The sequence below is a fragment of the Molossus molossus genome, unplaced genomic scaffold, assembly GCF_014108415.1.
Source record: "Molossus molossus isolate mMolMol1 unplaced genomic scaffold, mMolMol1.p scaffold_m16_p_15, whole genome shotgun sequence".
NCBI lineage: Eukaryota > Metazoa > Chordata > Mammalia > Chiroptera > Molossidae > Molossus > Molossus molossus.
In genome coordinates, this window is record NW_023425350.1 from 29,011,090 (window position 1) to 29,031,374 (window position 20,285).

At 55.8% G+C, this 20,285-nt stretch overlaps 1 non-coding gene across 1 annotated transcript; it reads right to left on the reverse strand.

Annotated features, from left to right (window-relative positions):
* Window positions 1–20,180: 20,180 nt before the first annotated feature.
* On the reverse strand, window positions 20,181–20,285 carry LOC118631271. The gene has a single exon (XR_004959762.1). It is a non-coding gene; the product is annotated as a U6 spliceosomal RNA (small nuclear RNA).

Below are 20,285 nucleotides of genomic sequence, written 5' to 3' on the forward strand. Positions count from 1 at the left end.
GGACACCCAGACTGCCCCGGGCCCCTCCCTGAGCTCCTTTACCAACACCTCTCCCCAGTGCCCTCCCTGTCTGGAACTTCACGGTCACTGTTGGGGGTCCCGTGGCCTGCCACACGTGAATCATCTCAACCTCGACGTCTACTGAGCACACTACCTGCTGGTTCCCAGGTGACCAGACAGGGACCACACCTGGGAGGAGTGGATGGGCAAAAGCCCTGGGCATGATCGGAGGTGAAATGAGAGAGCTGTAAGCAGACACCCTGGATGGGGCTGGGGGCAGAGGGATAGGAAGACTTGCTGGACGCAAGGTGCCCAGAGTTAGAACGCGGTGGGCTGGATCTGGCCCATTCGCCAACCCTGATGTTCACAGCAAGACCACAGCCGGCTTCACTGACAGACTGCCCACCCACCCAACTGGGGATCCTTGGGACAGGAAGTGGGGTAGAAATAGTTGCGCATGGGCACTGGTTCGGATGCTTCCCAGAGCCCAGTGGAATTTCTCAAATACCTTCATTGGCTGAACCATCCTATGGGGCGCTGTCTCAGGGGACGCTTTGGATGCTCTTTTCCTGTCTCATCTCTTTAGGGTTTAGGCCCATCCCCCAAGAGGCCCTCTTTCCTCCCCCAGACCTTCAGGGGGCTCTGTTTGCTCCCTCAGGCCCTGCCCTCCTCTCCTTGGGCGCTGGCCCCATGGACTAGCCCTGGTGCTCTGAGGACAGGAACGCTGGGCCCGAGGTCTCTGGGCTCCCATATCCCAGGTAAGGAAAGGGCATCCTTTTTCCAGGGTGAGTGTAGGAAAAACCAAGCCCTAAAAAGCTGGGGGCCAGGAAGGCTTAGGCCTGAACGACAGGCTACAGAAATTCTCCAGCTGACATCCCTGACCCGCTCTGAGTCCTCTTTAGGGAGGTGCCTTCACTGTCCCCACCCAGCCACCTGTCTGCCTTCCTGCCCTGTCCCCAGAACTGCTCTGGCCCCAGAGGCCCTTACAGGGGAGGGCCAAATTAGCGAAGCCCTGACGTGGGGAGGCGGCCGTGACTTCTGACTGTACCCCCAAATCCAGCAAGGTGCCCTGACTGATTTTCAGCAGTGTCTGTGGCACTGTATTGGCTCGCTAACCAGAGGCACGGCCCAGCCCCAGCCCAGCTCTGCCCCTGAGGGCTCCTGTGGGCAGAGCAGCCCGCAGGCACCTTCTCCCGTGACCTCTCCGGCCGCCCGCCTCGCCTGGCAGAAAAGCCCTCCAGAGAAGCGGGTTGACGTCCAGGTTCGTCGCTCAGGATGACCCCTAAGCCGTCCCCCCCAAGGCGTGCAGTGAGGACAGGTAGACACGGTTATGAACCAGGGATACCCAAACTTAGAAAGGAGCTGTCTGCTCCCCTTCCTAGTCACCCTGCGCCCCCAGACTCACTGCTTTGCTCCAAGGGTGACCCACTGTCCAGCTTTCCCTGGGACTGAGAGGGTTCCCAGGATAAGGGACTTTTAGATTTAAAACTTGGACGTTCCCGGGCAAACTGTCCTGATCTGCTCAGGACTGAGGGGTTTCCTGGGACAGGCTCTCAGTGTTAACACTGGGACAAGTTGGTCACCCTCCCTTTCCCTGTACCCTGGCCCCTGCCCCCACCAGTCCCCTGAGACAGTGTACAAAGGCCACCACCAACCTTCCACACCAGTTCCTGTGGCCCCTTCTGCCTCCTCCTGCCCCCTGGGCGGTAGGCATGGTGGAAGGCGGGGGCTGCACCCAGCTGGCCGGGAGGGTGCAGGGGCGGGGCATGGGGTCGGGAAGTGACAGCCTCACTTGTCCCACCCCCTCTAAGCCAGTTTTGGGGCCTGTGCCTTTTATCACCCCCTCACACTATCTGACCGTTGAAGGAGTATCTCCTCCTCACCCACCCCAGCCTTGCCCTGACCCAGATAAGCTGAGGGGCCACCCACGGAGAAGGGTGAAGCTGCGGCCTGGGTCCCTCCCTGCCCTGCACCTCTCTGCCTGACCCTTGGCCTGACCTTGGCCAGGAAGGCAGCAGAGCCTCTGCCCGGGGCTCACACATCCCAGGTGACAGGGACCCTGTGCTCCCTGGCAGATGCGGAAATGGAGGCCGGAGACGCAGGTGACCTGCCCGAGTCTGCGGGGCCAGGCCCGTAGCACGAGGGCCTAGGACGGGCCTCAGCTCACCAGAGGCTGCTGTGAGGGGGCATTGAGTCCAGCTGGGGAGAAGGGGAGAAAGACCCACAAAGACTCAGCACTTCCAGCTCCCTGCTGGGTCGGCCAGCCTCCCAGGCCACCCCGGCCCAGGGCCTGGGGCCTGCCTCATCAGGACTCCTGACGGTCTCTCTGAAGGCCTGTAGCTTTCTGCCCCCCACAAGGCCAGCTCTTTGCTGCCAAAGCTCTGCCCTAGTGTTGTCAGGGTCCCTCTCACAGGTCCCCCTGGGTTCCCCGTGCTCCAGGACAGCCAGACATTCCTAACCCTACCTGACCACTCTAGACCCCGAACACCGCCTCCACTCTGTCCTCCAGGCTGCAGCCGCGGCCTCACCAACATGCCAAGTCCTTTCCTGCCTCGGCTCGCCTGGTCCCCCACAGGAAGGGATCCCTTCCCTTCCCGGATCTGCGGAGAACCTGTTGGTCCTTCCAGGGCCTGCTCCCATGTCTCTTCCTCCAGGAAGCTTCTCTGAACGTGCAAGTCAGAAATATGTTCTTCGAATGGCTTGAGCACTACCATGTGCCAGACACTGTGCTGGGCCCTGCGCTTACTTAGCCCTCACAACCACCACAAGCAGCAAGGACCATTGTCATCTCCATGTTACACACAAGAAACTGAGGCAGAGAGGGTAAGTGGCAGGCCCAAGGTCACATGATCCGAAGAGCCGGAGGCAGGAGGCAGGCTCTGCAGGTTAGATCCAGAGCCTGATCTGTTAGGGCCCCTCACACACAGGGTGGTGTGTGAGCCTTTTATACCCTATCCTGGCTCTACTGCTCTAGACCCTCCTTAGGGCAGGAACCCAGGATCAGGACTGGCTTCCCGCAGAATCTCAGTATTTGCTTAGAGCTCAGAGAAGGACCTTTATCCTAGGCCCCTAAATAGCCGTAGAGGGAAGTACAAAATTCTCTCTATAAATGCTCAGACTAATTGCTGGGGAGTCTGCTTGGCTTCTTTCGGGCTCTGGGGGCCTGGTCCAAGCTGAGCATGGGATGTGGGTAGGGCAGCCAGAGAGGAGCTGGGAGCTTGACCCCTGGGGGATCCTGTAGTCCCCACCCAGGACCTCTCTCTGCCCTGCTAATCCCTCCCTCCTAAAGGCCAGCTCCACGCCCACTTCCTCTAAGCAGATGCACCTGCTCCCCCAGGCCTGCCTCGGCCTGGTCCCTCCACCCCCTCCTGTCTCCTGTGCCACCTGAAGGATGTGGACAGATCTGTGCTGTGTTTACCCTAACTCTGCCCGCTGCTCCCTCAAACTCTGGCTGCACCTCCACTGAAGGAGGGGACAGAGGAAAAGGAGCTCTGCTTTGGGACAGACCCCATGGTTCCCGATATACCCTGGAGACTTCAGTCCTCTGGTGGGTGTCAGCCAGGCTCAGAAACACTGAGTTACCCAGAGGGTCTCAGGGCTGAGCTGGGACAGGAGGTGCATCCATGCCTGGGGCGGGGGGCTGTGCGTGTCCACGTGCCCATGGGTGACTGTGTGTGTGAGTGAGTGTGTGAGTATAGTGTGATTCATGTACACCCTGTATCATCAGCTGATGTGCTTGGATTCCTGGGTCCATGCCAGCATGCACACAGGGTCCTCCCCACAGCTACACCCCAGCTCCTACTTACCCCTCAGGATGCTCCCCTGTCAGCCTTACCCTGGGGCCTGCTCTGACCCTCCAGGTCACACTGTCCTCCCCCGCCCTCTTCCTGCTAACCCTGATCCCTGACCTGCTGACCTACATCACAAACACTGCCCATCTTACTCTGGTTCAAGCCTGGAGTTTGGTCACCCTTGCTTCCTGAGGGCAAGGCTGATTCCTTTTCAAATTACCCCCAAGCCCAGTTTAAGGCTGGGACATGGCCTTATCCACGCACACTCGCTGACCTGAATTAAACCAACTGCATTGAAAGGAACTGCGTTGGAGTGACTAGAAGCCAGAGCACGCTAGTTTTCCTCTTTCATCTTTGACATCTTTAATCTGTATCTTTTCATCTGTACTTTCTCTAACTTGTTTGCCGTCTCAGTCTTCAGCTTACAAAGTACTTCCTCGTACACCGTATCTCATTCAGATCTCCCTAGATCCTTCAAGATAGCAATACTTATCCTCACTGCACAGATGAGAAAACTGAGGTTCAGGGAGGCTCTGTGACTCACTCAAGGTCACAGAGCCTGGAAGCCAGGCCTGGAACCCTCACACCTGAATGGACACCCCTTCCAGCCCCAAACCGCTCCCCCCCAGTAAGTGCCTCGGGGTTAGAGGTGATCATGACTTCATACCTTCTCTATGTCCTGAGGTCACCATGGGAAGGAGATGAGCCAGGGCCCCCAAGGCCAGGGCTGGCCCCACCCAGCCAACACTCCCAGCTACAGAAGAGGCAACGAAATCGGTGGACATTGTTCCCGGCCTGTGGTTACTGATTTGACAACAGTCCCATTTCTCCTCAGCCAGCCAGGGAGTTAATGATTAAGGAGGGAATTAAATATTAACTACCTGTCGGGCCATGGCGTGTAATGTCTGTCTGCACCTGAGCCTACCTAAAAATACCTCCCACCTACTGTGGGCCAGCCCCACAGGGCCTCTAAGCTTCTTGCTTTTGGCTACCACCTTCCTGGCACCCGCCCTGGCCCTGGCCTTAGCCCACCTTCTTCCTACCCATGCCCACCCCATCATGCTCTTGCGTACCATAGCAGGGACCCAAGAAGTCTTCCTCTAGCATGGCAGCCACAAGTCACACTGCTGGAAGTGGTGTTGGTGGACTTTCTGGAGGAGAAGGATTTGCCTGGAGCTAACTGCTGTGTGTTCCTGGGGCTTGGAGGGCAGCCTGGGTCAGTAGGTTACATTCTGTGTGTGATCCAGTTTATCAATGTTCTTATCAGCTCTCTCATGTCCTTCTTCCACCTAAAGACAGCAGCTCTGACTATGCACACCGGCCCCAACACTCTGGGCTACTACTGAGTCACAGAGCAGCGGCACCCTCCCCTACCAGGCCCTTCCTTTCTTCCTTCTAGCAGTGAGGACTGGGGCCACCTCCAGGAAGGCTCGCAGTTAACCGGACCCTAAGCACCACTGGGCCTTGCTCTGCCAGCTTCCCTCTGCTGGGGTGACTCAGGCTGGCCTGGGCTGTTGCACAGCTGCAGGGAGCTGGCTGCATCTGTTAGAACCGTCCTTTGAAGTTCAACCGTGCAGCCCATGTGGTCCTCCAAAGGCAGGGGGTGGAGACAGCTCCATCACACCCAAGCCCCAGGCTTGCCCTCCAGGGAGCAAGCAAGCCCTGGTCAGCCTCCCCACCTCGGGAACCACAGGCGGCGACACAAGGCTCGCTCAGTCTTTTTCTAGACAAACTGAATTCTCCATGTAAGAAACAACGCTACTGAAGCGCTCTCGGTTTCTGCTCACGGAGAAGGCCCGGTTTGCCACCGAGCACCCGCGTGGGCTGGTACTTCCCTCCGTACGCTTCCTGTGGAGCCGCACACACACAAGCCTGGTGACAGCACTGCCCTATTACAGATGTGCTGTGGAGCAAGGGCTCGGCCAGGTGCAGACAGGCAGGGCCGGCCGGCCTGCCCCAAGGCCATTCAGAACGGTGATGAACCCAGGACTACTCTTCCCACTGCGTCAACCCGCCCTCAGCCCCTCTCCAAACTAGTTACCAGTTGCCTGCCTTTCTTTTTACTTCTTAACTTTCTCTCACATATATATTTTTTAATTTTTTAAACTGATTTTTTAGAGAGAGTGGAAGGGGGGGAAAGAGAGAAACGACGACTTGTTCCACTTATTTATGCATTCATTGATTGCTTCCTGTACGTGCCCTGACCCACCATCGAACCCACAACCTTGGCGGATCAGTGCAACTCTATAACCAACTGTGCTACCCGGCCAGGGCGCTCTCACCTATATTGATACTTGTACTCTTCATTCTTCACCCCCTAGGGCACCTCTGCATGGGACTCTTCCAAGCAAAGGTGCTCTTTGACTCCTAAGTACCAAGGACGTGACCCAAGGCGACGTGACATGGAGGCGCAGGTGCTCCAGACAGGGATTTCCAAGTCCCCCCTGTAACAGGGCTCATTACTTTCAGACGTTTTGTTAAGCTTCTTTCAGAAGCTTCTAGAAGGGCCCACCACCTTCCTTCTTTCTGCAGGTTGTAAATGATCTTACCAGACCGGCCTGCCTAGAATCAGCATTGCACAGTGGTTTCCTCACACCATCGTCTGTGTTTACAGATGAGGAAACCGAGGCTCCCGGAGGTCAAGTGCCTCGCTGGCGGGATGGCTCCCCTGTGAGTATTTCAGGGCAGTGGCACCGATGGGGGCCTCCAGGCTAACAGCTGGGAGGTGTCCTTGGGGGCTACAACCCCTGTCTCAGACCCAGAGTAGAACCCCCACACCCCAGCTCACCCTGACAGCCTCATCCTGCTCCCCTCTGCCCAGCACCCTCCCTAGCTCACTGCTCCCCAGAGCTGGCCTGCCCCCCTCCGTGACAGTACCCCAGAGGCTTCCCAGAGGGCACTTGGAAGCCCAGGAAACGTCACTTCTTAGCCATAAACAATGTATCCATCTCCCACTCCCAGTGCATACATTCCTTGATTCAGGCCTTCCTGTGGAAAGGGGAGTGGAGCCCAGATCCTGCCCCTCACTCCTCATGGCCCCCCGCTGGGCCCCACCCTGTCCTCATGCTCTGCATTTCTGTGTCTGACTTTCACATGTACACACACAGTCACTGCCACACTCACAAATTTGGATGAGTCCAGCAGAGCAAGGAGAAGGAAGCGCACCCGGTGCCCAGACTGGTTTTAAATGAAGGACTCTCACATTTGTATTTGCATTCTTTTGCATATATTTTTGCATGGGCTGCTTTGAGAGCTCTTCGTTTTCCCTGAGAAGTAACGGGTTTGTAGGCCCTTGGGAGCACTGTGGCCTCAGTGAGGTGCCCCAGTCCCACAGTGCGGGAGGGACTAGAGGGGGCAGTCACTGAGTTGAATGGGTGGGTGGCACACAGGCCCACACTTTGAGGCCCCCTGTTGGAGCAGTGAGGGGAGGCCATGTGGGAGAGGCAGGAGCTGGGTAGCTCTGTGCTCCCCACCCCCAGCCTGCAGAACTGTCACTCCAAAAGCTTCTCTGCATCTCCACAGAGAAGCCTCTCACACCCCACGGAGGGAACCAAGGCAGGGCCTTTCCTGTTTGCACTGAGTGGGGTGGGTCTACCCCTCCGCCTACAGCCCCTGCAGGGGCCTTGATGGGGCTGTCCTTCCTGCTGCCCTGGCCTGAGAGTCTGTGCTCTGGCCTCCCCAGGGCCTTGGGAGTTAGGCCTCACCCCTACCCTGGAGCCACAGGGTGGGGCAATGGCCTGAGCCTGGCGCACCTGGCAGAGCCTGATTGTCATGTATGCAGAGGTAGGTCGGAGCCAGGCCTGTAGGGAATGTGATCCCCCCGAGACCCCAGGGCAATGGTGGGTTTGGGCTAATTCTAGGCCCAAAGGAGTGGAGGAGGGGAGGTGGGGTGAGTGGGCCAGGCAGTCCCAGTCACCTCTGGCTTTTCCTTTCAGCACCTTCTTTAACCACAGCCCTGCCCACATCAGGTACCTGCCTGCCTCTGGGCCTCGGATAATGGAACATCTTCCTCCTTCTGTTTCCTGGATAACTCATCCTTGAACACCTTTCCCCAGGAAGCCTTCCCTGAACCTCAGTGTTGCTTAAGTGTCCCCCTGGCATGTCCATGGCTGCTCCCTGAGAAAGCACCTGCCTATATAAGCCCCCAGCCTGGTCAGCTTGGGCTTCCCGAGGGCAGGCTGGGTCTCCTGCTCTGCTTGACTCCTGGCAGGTCTGCAGCAAGGATCGAGCTCGAGGGGCGAGGGCATGGCGGGGCAGCCAGGCTGGGGCAGAAGGTGAAGGGCAGGTGGCAGGGGGGACAAGGCAGGGTTTCCTCCTTTCCAACATGTGTGAGGGATGTGTCCCATCTGCCTCCTGTGAACCCACGTACCCACAGAGTAGGTGTCCACAGGTGCTGAAGCTGGGGCTCGTCTGGGTGAAGTGGTCCACTCAAATCCACGGGCCAGTGAGCTCCGCCTGCAAGGGCTGCGCTGGGCCTGCGTGGTGGCGGAGGCCTCAGCCGCCTGGTGCGGGCTGGAGGAGCGGGCGGAACTCACTGACCGCTCAGGGCCTCCAGGTCAGATTGAGCATCCAGGTGACCACAGGCTGAGGCTCCAATGACTGGAAGTCTGCCCCCAATCCCCATGGGCTCCCCTGTAGGGCCAGTGTCCTCCCTCCCACCAGCTCGGAGTTCAGCTGCAGAAACGGCCAACGACTCTCTGGAACCCAAACGGAAGCCAGGGAGAGGGGGGGCCAACTGCCAGGATCTCTGAGGCTCCTCCAGGAAATATGTGGGGAGGTGGGAGGGGCTGAGCCCACCACAGGCCCCGAGCATCCCCACCCACTCCCTGCTGGCAGGGACCCCGGGGCCCTGGGGAAGCGGTGTCCTCTCATGGAAGACGCTGTAGAGTCTTTTTTTAAAAACATTTTTTTCCTTTATTAACTTTTAGAGAGAGGAAGTGAGAAGGAGAGAGAGATAGAAATATCGATGAGTGAGAACATCGACTGGTCGCCTCCTGCATGTCCCCCACTGGGGATCAGGCCCACAACCTGGGCATGTGTCCTGACCGGGAATCGAACCGACACCCTCTTGGTACATGGGTCGACGCTCAACCACCAAGCCACACCAAGGACTACGCTGTAGTGTCTTTAGGACTCTTGCACCTGAGTCACTTTTGTTTTGTTGTAGACTTTTTTTTTTTTTTTCAGCAGTTTTGGGTTCACGGCAAAACTGAGTAGAAAGGACCGAGATTTTCCATAATACCCCCTGCTGCCCACTACACACAGCTGCCCCCGTTACCAACATCCAGCACCAGCGTGGACATTTGTTAGAATTGATGGACCTACACTGACAGACACATCATCACCACCCAGAGTCCACAGTATTGTACAGCTGTGGGTTTGGACACATGTATAATGACATGTCTCTACCACTGTAGTATCACACAGAGTAATTTTACTGCCCCCCAAATCCTCTATGCCCTGAGTATTCATCCGTCACTTCTCCTTAACACTGGCACCCACTACCTTTTTCCTGTTTCCATAGTGTTCCGTTTTCCAGAATGTCATGTAGTTGGAATTACACAGTGTGTAGGCTTTTCACATTGGCTTCTTTCACTGAATAATATGCATTTAAGGTTCCTTCATGTCCTTTTGTGGCTTGACAGCTCATCTCCTTCTAGCACGAAGTATTTAATTGTCTGGATGTACCACTGTTCATTTATCCATGCATCCACTGAAGGACACCTTGGTTGCTTCCAAGTTGTGTGGCAATTTTGAATAAAGCTGCTATAAACATCTGTGTGCAGGTTTTCGTGTGGACATAAGTTTTCAGCTAATTTGGGTGAATACCAAAGAATGTGACTGCTAGATCACAAATTGTACGTTTCGTTTTGTAAAACCTGCCAAACTCCTTGCTGAGTGGCCAAACCTCTGCCTCCCCAGCACCGAAGGCCGCTCCTGTTTCTCCACGTCCTCTTGGCATTTGGTCTCATCAGTGTTTTGGGTGTTCACCATTCTAAAAGGTTGTTTTCAGCCCTGGCTGGTTTGGCTCAGCGGTTGGAGCATCGGCCTGCGGACCAGGAGTCCCACGTTCGGTTCCCGCTAGGGGCACGTACAAAAATAAAATAAAATAAAAATTTTAAAAATATAAAAAATAAAAGGTTGTTTTCATTCACAATTCCATAATCATATACGATATTGAGCTGAGTCCCTTTCAAGGCAGGTTTTTCTTTCAATAATTCTGAGATCATATTCATCCATTTCTTATCAGGCCACCCTTACAGTCAAGCACCCAGGAGAGAGAAACGCCTGAATCTTCGGCTCCGGTCTATCACTGGCTCCCCATTGGCTTGGGCGGGTCCTGTACCAGCCTGAGCCTCAGCTTCTCAGCCCTTGAAATGGAGCACACAGCGCTCGCCTCACTTGAGGGTATGTGGGGGGTGTCTCTGTCCACTAGGGTGGGGGTCAGGCTTGGCATGGTGGTTCGTGAGTGAAGCCAGGGACCACAGGCTGCCTCCTTGGTGCTGGGCCAGCAGTGACTGCAAACTGGGGAGCCCTAGAGGCCAGGACTGAGGAGAGAGTCAGGGTATCAGCTCCCAGCCCTGCACCCAGGCAGATCCCCAGGCCCCCCCGGACTGGCCGAAGGGCTAGTATGTGTGTCCACACATCTGCCGCAGGGATGTAGGAGATAAGAGGACAGGAGGGCAGGACCTGGCCACAGAGCATGTTCCACCGACTTCCCTGGGAAAATGGGACCAGAGGCTCAGAAAGCAGGACAGGCAGCCATGGGACATGCAAACTGCGAGCCAACCTCAGGCAAACAGACAGAGGTCCCGGTTCTTGTCCTCATAGGTGAGGAGCCTGTGCTCTGGGAGCTTTAGTTCAAATGGGAGGCAGGGCTCCCAAACTCGATGGCTGACCTGGGCTCCCCAAAGGCCTCCTGAGTCAGTTGGGGGTAGGAGGGATAATCAGCAAGTCGAGACACTGCCCCCTATTCCATCTGTGGGGGCCCTTTAGCCTCTCCTCCCAGCCAGGTTCTGCCGTCAATAGAAGACCCAACAAAAACCATAGCCCGTCTCCCACCAACTGTCATCACATCCTTTTTGACAGAAAGAGCAGAATGACTCCTGATCACAAGTGCTCAGATAACATCTGCTACCATTAAAAAAAGTAATAAAAGTAAACCTCCTCCCCTCCTCCCTGTCACCCTTTTCTAAACCCCTGTCTGAAGGTAACCAGTTAACAGTTTCACGTGTAGCCTGATAGAAAAAATGTCGTGCCCACATAGCACGTCTCTACGCAAGTGCATCGCTAAAGAGAATGTACAGGAAGAGAGGTTGTGCTGGAACACGCCGGCCTTCCCTTGCTCTTTCACTTGACCTCACAGCCTGGCCGTCCCTCTGATCAGCACAGGCAGACCCAGCCCATTCTTGGGCCACGTGGAAACTGCCATTTCACAGATGTCCCGTGCTGGGGCTGGTCCCCTGCAAACAGGCCTCTACATGGTGTCCAGTCTTTTATTAGAGCATTTTAAATATTCACTTACCTCTTTTCTAATCACCCCTGGCCACCCCTGGGCTGGAATCTCTTTGGCCCACCTCAAAGCCCAGAAATCAGAGCTGCAATAAACCCAATGCAGGCAGAGAGAGGGCCTGAAGGCAGGGGCCCGGTGGCCTTGGGCGAAGCATGCACTTCCTCTGCACCCCAGTTTCTGCCTCTGTAATGTGGGTAACCGGCTCTTAAAATGGAGGCAGAGGTTTTTAAAAGGCCGTGTGGTCTAATAAATGGGCTTCCTATACTCTCTGGAACTTGGAGGCCATTTGATGAAACAAAACTTCCACGTGGACCTCCAGGAAACAGGACCTAACAGATGAAACGGAGGCACAGAGGGATGGGGGACTTACCCCAGGCCACGCAGCCGGTAAGTGGGAACACTGGGCTAGAACTGCACTCTGGAATCCAGGTGGACAGCGATCACTGTGGAGAGGTGTGGCCATGCTGGGTGCCCGGGGACCGGAGGGCTGGAGGTATCTGGGTGGAGAAGGGGCAGGAGGTGAATAGGGAGGCAGAGACCTTCCAGACTACACAAGGGGTGCAAGCTCCCCCCCTCCCCCAGGGCAAGGTGAGCAGGTCTCAAGCTCTTCTGAACTCTCCTCCTCCACAGGTCCCAGTGTCAGGCGGGCTCCCTGGGGACTCTGACTAGAAGGAGTGACCACAGGAAGACTTGAGGCTCTGACACTTTGTAGTGTCATTGTGCATCAGATGCGGTGTATTTTATGTCATTTAATTCTTGTACAATAGACAATTTGAGTGCTGAGGGAGGCCAGCCATTCCAGTTCTTGGACCATCCCCCCCCCTTCCCCCAGGGTGGGTGATGGCCTGGGCCCAGCACTAGTAGGGAACAAAGGAACAAAGGGAAGACGATGGTGTGACCCTAGGCCCTCAGGACCCCACAGGCCAGGGTGTGCAGACAGGATGCTTCCTCCGGGGGAGGGAGGAGGACCATAGAGCCAGCTGTAGGCCACCTCTCCCTGTCCCCAGGTCCCCTTCCTTCCTGCTGCCCTGCCCTGTCTTTGACTTCGGCCAGGACTACAGCTTTCTCTGAGTCATCTTTGCTTTCTAGATTTCTGGGTTTTACTCACCTGTGTCCCGGTTTTGGTTTGCACCTTGTTAAGAGAATTTTCTCTCCATCCCTTCCTCCTTCCTGTACACTCATGACACACACACAGGGTGCTTGGTGACAACATCTGCAAAGGACTCTCAGGGAAGGACCCTATGGTCAAGAGAACGCTGCACCTCCCAGCCCACTAGAAGCCCCAAGGTGAGCCTTGGCTGCAGGGTCCCCTGCTTTCCTGGAGCTGAGCAGCCCATACCCTGTCTCAACAGTGTGCTCCCCGACACAGGCCTGGGTTGGCTGAACTTGTTGCAAAAGGCCCTGCTGGTCAAAAAAGGAGAGTATAGGCCTCCTCTGCCCCTGGGCAAACCAGTAGGTATCAGGAGCCCCCATCTTCTAAGCCTTGGACTATCCACACCTGCTCCCTACATAGCCCCCAAGAAGCTGACCTGCCCACCCACCTTCCTCCTCTGAAATCAACCTGAGCTAAGAGAAGGGGAGGGCAACGTGGTTGGGCACCACCTGCACTGTGATGAGGTCAGAGGCTGGGCAGGTCTAGGTAGTACCGGAAGCTTCTCTGCAAGAGGTGGCAGGATCCAGCCAGACAAAGGCATTGGGAAGGTGTGGCTGGCAGGGACCTAACAGGGCAGGAGTGAAGACACTTGGTGTGAAGGTGCCATTGGCAGGAGTGTAGGGATAATCCAATCATTCCTTCCAGTATTTGTTAAGCATGTTCTATACGCCAGCTCTGTTCTAAGCCCTGGGACACAGTAAAAGGGACCAAAAATCAAATCAAATCCTGGAACTGGCATTTTAGTGGGAAGGTCACCCTGAGGTGGGAGGGTTAGCTTTACCCAAATAGTCTAAGGCTCAAGTGAGTGAGGATGGGAGGAAGGACCCATCCCACGGCCCCTCACCCTGTGAGAGCCAGGCCTGTGGCCCTGTCTCTGCTGCCGGGGGGAACTCAGCAGATGTGGTGCGTGGAGGTCCAGGCACACCCACCCCCAAGTAACTGCAGCCTGTGCTACCGCGTCTTCCTCCTTTAAGGGTCAGGATTGCACTGATACCTGCCTCCCCCTAGAAGTCCCGTCTGACTAACCCCTCCCCTCACTGGGATGGGAAGATGTGGGTGCCTGTCTTTCTTAGAAGACACTAAGCTGATCAGAAACTTTTTTAAAGTCTAGAAAGATACTTTCCTCCAGTTGGCCCTACTACGGCTACCCTCACTGTCCTGGTGGAAAACCCTGGCCTGTTTGGGGAAGAGTCTGGGTTAGGAATCGGTAATTTGCAGCTGCAATCCAGACTCTGCAGGGTCTTGGGAAAGGCATTTCTCTGTGCCTCAGTTTCCTCACCTGTAGAACAGGGGGAGAGGCTTGTTCAGAAATACCACTGAAGGGAGGGGCGGCAGCAGAGCCTTATTGACCACCCAACGCATGGCAGGCACCGGGCCAAGCCTGTCACACACAGTGTGTATGTCATCCTCTCAGTAACCTTGGGAGGAAGACACAGCCACCATTCCCGTTTTGCAGATGAGGAAACTGAGGCTCAGAGGGATTCGTGAGTTGCCTACAGTGGTGTGACTCCAAAAACCCTATCACTTTGGTGTTCTGAGTAAAAGATTCCATTCCATCTGTTCAACCAGTTACCTAGTCAACTAACAGCTACAAGGTAGCAACTCTATGCCAGCCGCTGAGTAAGCCTCGGTTATTTGAGCATCTAGCAGGAGCCCAGCTGGGACATGAAGAGGCTCCTGCTCTCCAAGAGCCTAGAGATGTGGGGACGGGACTTAGCCATGGGAGGCTATGAACACAGGCTCTGCCCTCAGAATCTTCTGAGTGTCATTGGATAAGTCACTTTATCGCTTTGCTTGGGTTCTCAGCTATGTGATGGTGTTAAGAATGCTACCTTCGCCTGGCTGGTGTGGCTCAGTGGTTGAGCATCGACCCATGTACCAAGAGGTCACTGGTTTGATTCCCGGTCTTGGCACATGCCCAGGTTGTGGGCCCGATCCCCAGTGGGGGGCATGCAGGAGGCAGCCAATTGATGTTCTCTCTCATCGGTGTTTCTATCTCTCTCTCCCTCTCCCTTCCTCTCTCTAAAACCAATAAATTAAAAAAACAACGCTACTTTCTAGGGTTGGTGAGGGGATGCTATGTGACAATGAGGGCACCTCAAGGGACAGGGTCTGGTAGGGAATCAACTGCCTAAATTGTGCCCATTATTCCAAAAGTGAATAATTGGAGAACAAGGGACGAGTGTACACGACCAGATGTCAGGCTGTGTGTCCAGAGGCGCCTCAGATGTTCAGCACAAAGAACTGGCCTGGAGCAGGCAGGGAGGCTTCCTGGAAGAGAGGGCCTCATGTGAGGTGTGGATGGGTGGAGCAGCTGGGAACCGGCTGGAAGGCATCAGCTGGCCTGCCAATGAGGTGTGGGGGGCAGAGAGGGGGCGCACCTTTGCACCCTGAGGCCACCCAAGGATGTGGTTCACTGCATATGGATCACTGCAGAGGGATGGCTTCCAATGACAGGCAGAGGCTCTGGGACTAAGGGAGCGGGAACGGAGCTCTTGAATGCACTTAAGAGAGGAGAGCCCAGAAGCCCAGGCACACCTTGCTGGGCTCTCTTCAGGTCCTGTCCCTTGGCGTTGGTCTAGACCCTCGATCTCCATTATTACTCCCTCCCCAGCCAGCCCACAGGGCTCCGGGTGCTGGGGATGGAGAACCAGAAGAGCCGCCCTGGCCAGGCCTGCTTGTGGCGGCGGGGAAGGCCCAGAATGTGTTTACATTTTCCCTCCTTTCCTCCTGGTGGCCCAGCCAGCCGGCGGTTACACCACTGCGGTTTGCTGGCCCCAGGGAGCGCCTCTATTACATAACGACCACACAACCGCCCTGAGACACACGCACACTGACACCCCCACACACCGCCACTCACAGACGCACCTCGTCTCACACCCTCCTCTGGCAACACGGCTGTCTCGGAGGAGCTCTGCTGCCCCCCCACAGTCGCGGGTGCAGTGGGAGAATCTTCTACTTCTTTGCCCTCCAGCCCCAGGGGCCCTGAGCCTGGTGGCCGGACCCCCGGCCCGGAGGCACAGGGGCAGGGAGATGGGGAGATGCGGCTCGGCCCCCGAGGGCTGGAGGACGGGCCAGGAGACAGACGCCACCCCCCAAGGAGCGGCCCCCTTTCGTGGGCAGCCAGGAGGCAGTGGGCTGGGGTGGAAACGGCCTCCGGGGCCCGCGGGCGTTCGGTGCAGCACTTTCGGAGGGTTCCTGGGGGGCGGGCTTCGAGGCCGTAAACACACTGACAGCTCCCCAGAGCAGGGGAGCCGCCCTGCCACGCTGCCCCCGGGGCCCCGGGGGACGCTCTCCCCAGGCCTGTGCGTGAGGCTGCGCGTGAGGATGGGCGTGAGGCTGCGCGTGAGGATGGGCGTGAGGATGGGCGTGAGGATGGGCGTGAGGATGGGCGTGAGGCTGCGCGTGAGGATGGGCGTGAGGATGGGCGTGAGGCTGCGCGTGAGGATGGGCGTGAGGCTGCGCGTGAGGATGGGCGTGAGGATGGGCGTGAGGATGGGCGTGAGGATGGGCGTGAGGCTGCGCGTGAGGATGGGCGTGAGGCTGCGCGTGAGGATGGGCGTGAGGCTGGGCGTGAGGATGGGCGTGAGGCTGCGCGTGAGGATGGGCGTGAGGCTGGGCGTGAGGATGGGCGTGAGGCTGCGCGTGAGGATGGGCGTGAGGCTGGGCGTGAGGATGGGCGTGAGGCTGCGCGTGAGGATGGGCGTGAGGCTGCGCGTGAGGCTGGGCGTGAGGCTGTACGTGAGGCTGAGCGTGAGGATGGGCGTGAGGCTGCGCGTGAGGCTGGGCGTGAGGCTGAGCGTGAGGCTGTACGTGAGGCTGAGCGTGAGGATGGGCGTGAGGCTGAGCGTGAGGCTGAGTGTGAGGCTGTGCGTGAGGCTGTACGTGAGGCTGAGCGTGAGGATGGGCGTGAGGCTGGGCGTGAGGATGGGTGCGTGAGGCTGGGCGTGAGGATGGGTGTGTGAGGCTGGGCGTGAGGCTGGGTGCGTGAGGCTGGGCGTGAGGCTGTGCGTGAGGCTGGGCGTGAGGCTGGGTGTGTGAGGCTGGGCATGAGGATGGGCGTGAGGCTGGGCGTGAGGCTGGGTGCGTGAGGCTGGGCGTGAGGATGGGTGTGAGGCTGGGTGCGTGAGGCTGGGCGTGAGGATGGGTGTGTGAGGCTGGGCGTGAGGCTGGGTGCGTGAGGCTGGGCGTGAGGATGGGTGTGTGAGGCTGTGCGTGAGGATGGGTGTGAGGCTGGGCGTGAGGATGGGTGCGTGAGGCTGAGTGTGTGAGGCTGGGTGTGTGAGGCTGTGCGTAGTGAACGGGCCCTCGCGTGTGGAAACCACCCGCCGTTAAGAGAAGGTGCGGGACCGGCGCGGGAGCACGGGGACAGCACAGCCCCTCGGCGAGCCGAGCCACACGCACGTGTGCGTGTAAATGCCTGTAGGCAGAGCTGCACACAGCCCGGAAGCCTCGGCGGAGGCAGCCCGGCAGGGACTCCTCCGCGCTGGGCTCAGCGTCACCGTCTGGACGGCCCAACACGCCTGCACGAGTCAGAGGGGAAACGCCCGAGAGGCCCTGTCTGTCGTGAGCAGCCGGGCCCTCCGCCCTGGCATGGGGTGTGGGTGTGGGTGGCGTCGTGGCACCACCATTTGTGAGCTGGGGGACCACGGGCAAGTGTCTTTGTTTCTCTGAGCTTCACCGTCCTCCTCGGTCCAACGGGAGAGAACAGTGCCCTCTCAGAGCGCGGGTTGGCGCGGGTACTGGGGCCCTTGTAGGAGCGAGGTTGGGGTGTGCAGAGGACCGTGACGGCTCTCATTTGAAGGGCCTTCCAGGCTGGAGAGGAGGACGGGGTAGGGCAGTGTGTTCTGTGCCCGCACAGGGCCCCGGGGCTGGGGCTGGGGCTGAGGCTGAGGAAGTGGGGACACCAGGGATGCTCCAGGCAGCCGAGGACAGGCGTGCATGGAGGCAGAGCCTCAACCTGCGTGTCTAGAAGCTTGGATTTGAGCGACAATTGAGAGAGCCCTTCAGGGTCTCGGGGGGGGGGGGGGCACGGTCACTTCGGTGTTTTTGCAGCTGGCTCTGGGTGATGGAGGCTGGGAGGAGGAGCATTCGGGGCCCCTGGTCCACCTGCTGTCCAGCTGAGCGGTGGGGGCCTGGGTTGCTGAGATGGTGAAGACAGAGAGGGGCAGCATCTAGGCATGGTTAGAAGACAGTCACTAGGTTCGCTAGCCGAGGAAAGGGGTAGAGGGAGGCTAGAGAAAGACATCAGGATGATGCCAAGTTCCATTGTGGTACCTCAGCTGTGGAGACAGGGACAACAGGAGGGCTTGGCTGAGGATCTATCTCTAGGTGTGAGGAGCAGGTCCCAGGCTGCTAGGCGGGGCTGTGAGGTGCCACCGAGGTGGGCAGTCCCTTCATTTCCCCTCCACTGGCACAGAGTCTCCTGGGCAGAGCAGTTGCTTCGGAATATACTGGACTCTCTTGGATTGTGAGGGGAGATAGAGTCATCAAAGGCATCATGGTTGTGTCCTAGAACTTGCTTTGGAAACGAGGGTCAGATGACAGAGGCTTCCTTCTTTATAGTTGTTTGCATTTTAGTAGAATATTCTAGAACAGCCATGCTGTTCACCAGAACTTTGTGCAATGATGGAAATAGTCTGGGCTGTTCAGTGCAGTAGCCCCTAGCTTCATGTGGCTATGGAGCACTTGAAATGTGGCTAATACGACTGAAGAAGTAAATTTTAAATTTTGTTTAATTTAATTTAAATTTAAATAGCCCCATGTGGCTAGTTCCTACCATATTGGACAGGAAAGCTCTATCTAGAATTTCCAAAGGGGAGCAGTTTCCACTCTCATCTTAAGGCCCATGTGGTTGGGAGAGTTTGGTGGGAGGAGACTAGGGGACCTTCCAGACACACCTTAGATTGGGTGCCTATTGATTAGATGTGAAGCTTAGAGTCTAAGAAGGAAGGACTGTGTGTGTGTGTGTGTGTGTGTGTGTGTGTATAAAGGCACTTAAAAGATGTCAGAGGATGACAAATGCTAGGAAAAATAAAGCAGGACAAGCAAGAAGAAATGCCAGATGAGGCTGTTGTGTTAGACAGGGTAGTCTGGGTGGCCCCTGAAAAGGTGACACTTAGCAGAAAATGGAAGGAAACAAGTCATTAGAAGAGCATGACAGAGGGAATAGCAAGTGCAAAGGCCCTGAGACAGAAAGGAAACCTGTGTGGTTGGAGCAGGAGGGGAGGAGTTAGGTCAGAAAAGAAACTGGGGCTGTGGGGCAGGTAGGATTATTCCCAGTGATAATGTGGACTTTGTAGGCCTTGCGAAGATTTTACATTCTATTCGCAGCAAGGATTTTGAGCAAAGGATGACTTGAACTAACTGTGTTTTAAAAGCACAGATGTGGAAATCTGGGTTTATAGACAGTGTGGGAGTAAGGCAGGGAGAGTCAGAGAGGCAGCCCGGGGCCATCTGAAAGAGCAACACATTAGATTCCTTTGAATTTGCTTCAGCCTTTCCCAGCGCTTGGCCTCGGGCATATAACTTCTCTGAACTCAGTTTCCATATCTTTGCAAGAGGGACAGTAATAGTCTCTCAGTCCTGGGTCAATATAAAGACTGTTATTAACATACATAAAGCTTTAGTACATAATAGGCGCTCCATAAAGAGTCCCTTTTAGGATCTTGAAGGAATTCCAACCAGGAGACCTGTGGGCATGAGCTGGGGGAGGAAGGGAAGAAAAAGAGGGTGAACCATGATGGTAATAATAATAATAGCCGGCTAGTTCTTGTTGAATACTTGCCACCTCTAGGCACTGGGCAAAGCATCTGGCAAATATTATCTCATAATAATATAATATTATTTTGTTAATCTTTACAACAAAAACAAGGACAATAGATTAACCCACTTTTTTCAAATGAAGAAACTGAAGCTCACACAGTGTGGATAAATGGCAGCAACTGGGACCCAGTTCCTCTCACTGGTGATGACCTACTGAGCTCTGGGATAAAAGGACCCAATGAGTCCCCTCCCAGGGGTGTTTACATTTTTAGGGGGTCTCTGAGGACATTTTTTTTTTTTTTTCATTTAAAAAGTTAATGGAAAACATTTAACTGAAATACAGCAAATTCCAAAGGATAATATAAGAAAACTGTAGAAATTATCAAACCAAAAATATGATGCTGTAATATAGGAATTATGAGGGGCAGAAGGCAGGCTAGTGGCCTCTCTCTCTCTTTTATAAAATATGCTTTTATTGATTTTAGAGAGAGGAAGGGAGAGGGAGAGAGAACATCAGTGAGAGAGAACATCAGTGAGAGAGAACATCAGTGAGAGAGAGAAATATTGATTGGCTTGCCTTCTGTACTGGGGATTGAGCCCACAACCCAGGCATGTGCCCTGACTGGGTATCAAACGGGTGACCTACTGAAGCATGGGACAATGCTCAACCAACTGAGCCACACCAGCCAGGACAGGCTAGTGGTCTCTTGAGCATTGAGCTTGCTGCCCAGCCCCATCCTGTGCCACTTTGCTCTGTTCTCCGCCCCCAGGTACTAAATCCACCTTTCCTTTTCTCTCTGCTTTTGCACTAGCTGCTCCTTTTGCACTAGCTGCTCCTTTTTTTTTAAATCAAAGTATAGTTGATATACAATACTACATTACTTTCAGGTTACAACACAGTCATGTGACATCTATATACTTTACTAGGTGATCACCACAATAATTCTAATAACCTTTTAAAAATATGGAATGCTTCACGAATTTGCATGTCATCCTTGTGCAATGGCCATGCTCATCTCTGCATCGTTCCAATTTTTAGTCTGTGTGCTGCCGAACCAAACAC